Source organism: Siphateles boraxobius, unplaced genomic scaffold (genome assembly GCF_051911475.1).
Source record: "Siphateles boraxobius isolate OS27281-9 unplaced genomic scaffold, OSU_SipBor_1 32, whole genome shotgun sequence".
Classification (NCBI taxonomy): Eukaryota; Metazoa; Chordata; class Actinopteri; order Cypriniformes; family Leuciscidae; genus Siphateles; species Siphateles boraxobius.
Genome location: NW_027508942.1, coordinates 1,140,728 through 1,148,099, shown reverse-complemented (window position 1 = coordinate 1,148,099; position 7,372 = coordinate 1,140,728). Strand labels below are relative to the sequence as shown.

General features: G+C 40.8%; 1 long non-coding RNA gene across 1 annotated transcript; it reads right to left on the bottom strand.

Annotated features, from left to right (window-relative positions):
* Positions 1–700, bottom strand: LOC143700943 (uncharacterized). The gene is made up of 2 exons (XR_013189685.1): positions 277–700; positions 1–112 (listed from the first exon to the last, which is right to left on the bottom strand). It is a non-coding gene; the product is annotated as an uncharacterized LOC143700943 (long non-coding RNA).
* Between the last annotated feature and the right edge of the window lie 6,672 nt (positions 701–7,372).

Here is a 7,372-nt window from a genome sequence, read left to right as displayed (position 1 = left end):
TCACAAGTCAAATAAAATGTTTTATTAACAATAGTGATTGTCGGACGAGATAGGGGATGCCTGGCTTCCCTTGGCTTCCGGTAGAAAACGCTGAGAACTGGGATGATAATTTCTGAAAAATAAAAAATAAACTAATGTCATATTTAATCACTATAATACATGCATATTATTTAGTGATATGCTGCCCAATGCTAGGCTTCTTCAGCCACAGGATACAGAAATAAATAAAGCTAAAATGCTTGGCGGCAGTATAAGGGATTTAAAACAATTTCTTACCTCGATTTAAAGTGCACCAAACATGGCCTTGCGTTCAGGTGTGTTGCTGATAAATCTCCGAACAAGAGATAGTATATCCAGCCTGTCCAGAATGTCACTATGTATGTGCATTAACGCCAGATGTGTCAACCTCTTCTGGCTTGTGGTACTTCGGGTCCAGGTTTTCAGTCGTCTGAGTGCTGAGAATGATCTTTCTGATGGAGCAGCTGACACAGGTAGACATAAACAAAGCTCAACGAATGCCTCAACTTCTTTAAATAGCTCTCTAGTTTGGGGATGCAATGATGAAATGAATTCAGCTATCTCTTTCACTGCAGTGAATCGTCTCTCCTTAGTTAGGCCACCTAGTAGAGTTAGTTGCATTTGTAGGCGTGATCGATCAAACCGTTCCGGGAGTTGCATTTCTTCATTTAGTCCAGACAGGTTTTGGTTTGCAGCTTTGATAAGAGTTGTTTCTCTTTGTGCAGCCACTTTCATTCCATTTTGATCAAATCTTCTTTTAAGCTCAGTTTGGATTAAGTCTACTGCTTCAAAGAACTGACGTCGCCACTGTGCTTCTCCAGATTTGCACACCAGAGCCTCTGGTTCTGAAGTGTTGCGGATGCGAGCTGGGGTTTTGCTCAATCTGGAGAGATTTGGCATTTTCAAATTGTTGCATCGCAGTGCTGCGGATGCACCATCGAGTTGGGCAAAGCCCCAGAAGATTGCACACCACATCTTCACAGCCAAAAAGAGACCTGAACAACTGCTTACGTTTGGCTGATTCTGAAATGACCACAGACACTCCCTGAACAAAATTCAATGTGTCTGCAATGAGTCTCACTTCCCTTGCTACCTCTTGCAGAACGAGGTCCAAAGCATGGTTACTGCAATGCACATATAGGGACCCTGGACACTCTGCTTTTAGCTTTGCCTGAACACCATTTATACGGCCAGACATGTTGGACGCACCATCAAAACAATATCCTGCCAAACGTTCCAGAGGTACGTTTAAACGGATAAATATGTCTTTGATGCATGAAAACAATGTTTCTGCCGATGAGTCACTAGCGTTATAAAATCCAAGAAAGACGTTTTGTGCCCTTAAATCATCTGAATCCACAAACTGCAAACAACATGAAAATTGCTCGCTCGCGCTGATATCGGTTGTTCCGTCTGCTGTGAGTCCAAAGAAAGAACAATAGCTAGTTTGAAGCATGATTTCACGTTGTATGGCATGAGCAAACCTCCCGAGAATTTCGTTTTGAATTGTATCGGACATCCAATTTTCTCTCCGTAACATCCATTCTCTTTCTTTCGGGAGAGCGTGTGTCCTCTCCAGCATTAACTGCCAGAGTACTCCATCTCGGTGAGCGTGCCCTCTGAGTGGCAACCCTTCGCGGCCCAGGAGCTTGATTGAGCGGAAAAAAAGCTCCAGCACAGCCCTACCCGTAGCCTGGTCTCGAGCGGCAATATCCGAGATCACAGCGTTGATTGGTGTTAATTTTAAGGATTCCAAAGCACGCACTGAATCCGAGTGCAATTCGTATAACTCATGTTGAGCAAATTTATCACAAGCTTTCTTCCAGTTACTATATCCAACACCAGCCTTTAGAAAGGAGCTTTGATTGTCGTTGTGGAGGCGCAGTAATCCTTTATCCATGGCTTTAGCACATATAAAACAAATCACAGAGTCAGATTCTCTAATGTAATGCAGCCATCTCCATTTGTCAAACCATCCACATTGAAATGAACGCTCGAACGTTTCCCCACCAAATCTCCTGCCTGGAAATTTCATCCTGGGTTGGTAGGGCTTGTCATCTTCCCTGGCAGCCATCCGATTATGTGTCCCGACCTCAGCAGAGTCCATAACGTCCAGCTCACAAACCTCGCTGCTCGCGGATGCTGATATAGGCCTAACGAGGCTTTGAACCGAGTTTGTGTCAGTGTCAGCCTTTGGCGCGGGTTCAGTCGTCGTTTCATTGTCGTTGTTGTTGACATCCTTTGTTTGAGAATTTTTCCCATGACTACTATTTATTTTACTTTTCTTAACCGTGGTGTTACTCGAAAAAAAGTCAGAAATACGTTTCTGCTGCTTATTGCTAGCCATGACCAAATTAGTATGACGTGACGGAAGCACTTCCTGTCTGAGTAGGCGTATATCAACGATTCACGAAATATTAAAATAAATCATTAGTTTATATCTTACTGCCCATAATTTTTATCCCATACACAGTATGTTATGTATATTTTACATTTTTTCCTCACGTTTTTAAGTATAATATTATAGTCCACCACAGCCCCCCACCAGGGTGGGCTGATGCTATGACGAGGGGGGCTGCAGCCCCCGCAGCACCCCCCTTCCCGCGCTACTGCGTTTGAGTGCTGTTTGTCTGGCTACTGCAGTTGAATTTTCCTATTGGATGTTTTGGGGTGGTTCGTGACGTTTGGCAGTTTCCAGCTCACCACGCCCTTGGTACGAGCTACCGCGCCCTTTGGCAGTATAAAAACCATCTTGTTTCGTCAAAACCACTGTTTCGACAGTCCCGAAAGCTAAGCTGTTGTCCCAAATCCCGAATCCTGCCCTGATTGTCCCGAAAATTATTCTAAAGCAAAATCTTGAGTAGGCCTAGTTATTGTCTGAAAAAACATTTAAAAAATGTCTGTGGAGGTTGAGTCGTGAAGAGAACGCAAGTTGCAGCAGCCGCGAGGTCAGTGAATGAATGTGCAGGCTAAAGGAGTGATTGATTTGTCGCGGCACTGTGTGTCCGGAATGAACAATGACTACATATTAGACTATACCCCCAAACTCTTATGGTTAGGCTAAAGTTAATCCTCTGGGGTCGACAAACGCGCGGGGCATTTTGCTGTATTTTTTCACACAGCGGCAAAACATGAATATGCTTACAGAGAGCGCGCGCTATTGACATCAACTCGATAAAACTCATCGGATGCAAATCGCGATGCGGGAGTTAAAATCGCAGTTTGAGCCAGCGGCTCGAATTGATATGGCTCTGGCCCTGTGTCCACAGACAATTCAACATCCTCGACTTAAAATGACAGCTCTGTTGCAAAGCTACTTGCGTCACTCCAGTCACTCTCCATTTTAGAGTCTGACAGCAGCTGTCAATTAAGCCGTCACTGCGGGTCTCAGGTGCACGCCCGCCCTCGGTTCGACGCCTCTTTCTCCGCTTGGCTCTGCCCACTTTTCCAGCCTTTTTCAAATATTGCCAGTGGGTGGAGTCAGGCTCTGATCAGGGGTTTAGTTACCCTTTAATATTTCAGAATGTTATATTATGTGGGAGATTAGATTTGGAGAGTGAGAGATTAACACTGAACGAGAGCAGCATACGGTCAGAAAAAGGGAAAGAATCTGCTTTACAGTTAACAGGTGTATCACCTGAACAGCAAATTGAATCCAAAATATGTCCTTTAATGTGTGTGGGAAAATGTATATATTGCTGAAATAATTAACTAAACGCTGAATTTTCAAAAGTATGTGAAGTTCATGGCATGAATTTTTTTTTTTTAAAAGACGTCCAAGAGTTTTTACACACTGGTCTGTTGGGGACGTTGACTTTACATTTCCATGCCCCTAGACACGATGCTGAACAAAACAAGCTGTGATTGGTTGCTTTACATGTCCCAGCTCTCCATACCATCCTCGATCTGTCAGTGGATCACCAGCTTCCTGAAGGACCGGCAGCAACGAGTGAGACTGGGGAAACAAACATCCAAGACACTCACAATCAGCACTGGTGCTCCCCAAGGGTGCGTTCTCTCCCCACTGCTCTTCTCCCTGTACACTAATGACTGCACTTCTAAAGACCCCACTGTCAAGCTCCTGAAACTTGCAGACGACACCACTGTCATCGGTCTCATCCGAAACGGTGACGAGTCTGCTTACAGACTGGAGGTTGAAAAGCTGGCTGCCTGGTGCAGTTATAACAACCTTGAGCTGAACACGCTCAAAACAGTGGAGATGATCGTGGACTTCAGGAGGAACAGCTCAGCACTCCCCCCACTCACCATCATGAACAGCACTGTGGAAGCAGTGGAGTCATTCAGGTTCCTGGGCACTATCATCTCTCAGGACCTGAAGTGGGACAAACACATTGACTCCACTGTGAAAAAGGCCCAGCAGAGACTGTACTTCCTTCGCCAGCTGAGGAAGTTCAACCTGCCACAGGATCTGCTGATTCAGTTCTACTCAGCCGTCATTGAGTCTGTCTTGTGCGCTTCCATCACTGTCTGGTTTGGTTCAGCTACCAAATCAGACATCAGGAGACTACAACGGACAGTCCGGACTGCGGAGAGGATCATTGGTGCCCCCCTGCCATCCCTCCAGGACCTGTACTCTTCCAGAGTGAGGAAGAGAGCAGGTGAAATCATCACAGACTCCACTCACCCTGGACACCACCTGTTTGAAGGGTTACCGTCAAGACGGAGACTCAGATCACTGGCCACAAGAACATCTCGGCACAGGAACAGTTTCTTCCCACAGGCCATTTCCCTTCTGAACAGTTAACACTCCTCCCAAGGCATATGCCTGTAAGTGCAATGCTCCCACTGTTTAGTGCAATATCCCACAACTCAGGTGATACTTATATGTAGATTTATTTATTTATAATATTCAAAACACTGTAAATAGGTTCATAATCTGTAAATCTGAAAATGTCTATTCTGACTAAACCCAACTGTTATAGTTTTATTCTCATATATTTATATTTTTATTTTTTATTCTTATAATTTGTAGTATTATGTTTCATGTTGTATTTGTATTTGTATATGTCCACTGGAAGCCTCAGTACCAAAACAAATTCCTTGTGTGTGCAGCACACTTGGCAATAAAGCTCTTTCTGATTCTGATTCTGATGTCACTCAGGCTGCCTTTTGGTCGGTCGGCCAATGAAAGCTGCTTTTGAGTTCAGAACTTGAGTCTTAAGGGCTGGCTCTGTGAGGATGAGGCCGACTTCTGAGTTGGCCTACAAAAATACATAATTACTGTAGAAACTTCCTATCTTAAAAGTCTGCCATCTTCATTCCTGGTGGATGTTAAGGCAGGGAACATCAAGACACGGGATGCCAAATAACGTACAAGCTTGCTTTTAAAAGTCATAAATCCAATAGGCCTATGAAATATTTTGGTAATGTATAGCTTACAGAAACACATTCTGTTATGTGTTCTGTTATTCTGTTCACATTCAAAACACAAGCATATAATTATTTTTTTTAAAAGTCATAGTTGCACTCAAATGACCACAGCAATGCAGAACTGACACTTCAGCCATTCATCTGACAGAAATGCCACCTGCATGTGCTCTTATCAGATACAATGTCTGCATTAATAACAGTCAGGGACAGAATCTGTGATCTCCAACACGTCACACCAACAGGTTTGGGCAACAAAATATTAATATTAGCACATGAATCACTGCTCAGACTGTTTACAGGAGTGCTGGAGAGGTGGACAGAGTAATGCTCATGCCCAGGAAACCAAACCCCGGAATGGAACCAGAGTAATTGTGTGGGTTAGTATTCAAGGCCAGATGTATTTCCACTTCTGTAAGAGCAGATGTAAAATCAACATGAAGTCAAAATAGACCTTATTTGCTTTCTTAATGCATTTTCCCGGCCTTATGAATGATTTATCAGTGCATGTTATTTTAAAGAAAATTGTCTGTATACTCTGATCCACTGGTTTTTCAAACTTTTTTTTTATTTGAAGGCCCCCAATATAGTCCAACATAATATTCAAATAACCCTCAATACAAGGGAATATATTTTCTCTGGTATTTCGTATACAAAGCTGCTTGTTTTCCAAAAAAAATAATAACAAAAACAGGCTCTGAAATTTTAACTTACCACAATTCATTTCGTTATTCCAGAAATGTTAAAAACTAAATATTTTTTAAAAAAGATTGTTTTTTTAGCATTTCAATAAACTCAGAACATAGTAATCAATCTATATTGCATTAATATATTCATTTATACAATGAAACAACTTGGATAATGTGGAAGAGCAATGTAAGTTGTTTTAGAAAAATATGAATTCCCACCTATTATGATCAAACCAATTCCTGGAGGAAAAATAAGTGCTTCAGTATCACATTTTACATTATGAAAGTAGAATGGGTTTGCTGTAACATCAATTAATCCCAATTCATCGTATCCAAGTTTATGTGATGTGTGTGACATACTATATATATATATATATATATATATATATATATATATATATATATATATATATATATATATATATTATACACACACACACATATATTAGAAACACAAATCTTAGATGCGATTAATTGATTTAACATCACTGAAATGTTGACTTTAGCGGTCTGGCTATTTGTTCTATTTGTCTATTTTATATGATTTAATTGTCCATATTTATTTTGTCGTATCAATGTCAACAAATAACTATAAAATAAATAAAATAAAAAAAGTTAATTAATTTTCTGCACATGGATTCATATTAGTTTGACAATATTTTTTCTTTTTTTCTTCAGTAACAATTTTGTATTTCGGTTGTAATGATGTATTGTTATCTTGGAAGACATTTCATTTCTGCACACATAACTGAATCAAATGACTTAATTAACAGCTGTTCCCCCAAATTCCTATCGATAATTAACAGCTGTTCCCCCAGATTCCTATCGATAATTCAATCACTGCGCGTGATGCATTAGAAAACGAAACGAAACGCCAAACATATTAGGGTCATTATACGAAAACGTGCCATTTCCCACTTTTAATGTTTGATTTTCAAATTACTGTTTTGAAAATCTTTAAGCCCCTTTTTCAATGAAGTAGATCCTTACCTCTCAGGAAAATGTGCCGTGCCATCTCAGGCTATCTAATTTTTTTTACTTTTTTCATATAACCAACGTAAATGTGTGTGTTTGGTCAACCCTGTTACCGACATATTAATTACTTTTTGAAAAGGTTTTAAATACATATATAGAACAAATCTGATATACTGTGAAAAATAAACCCCCTCTTGTTACATTAAGAGTGTTTGTGAATTGAGAATATTGAAAGTTTTATTTTTTTTAGTGGATGAATACGTTCATTTGCAAATGACACTCTCCCAGCATCTTCTGTTTTA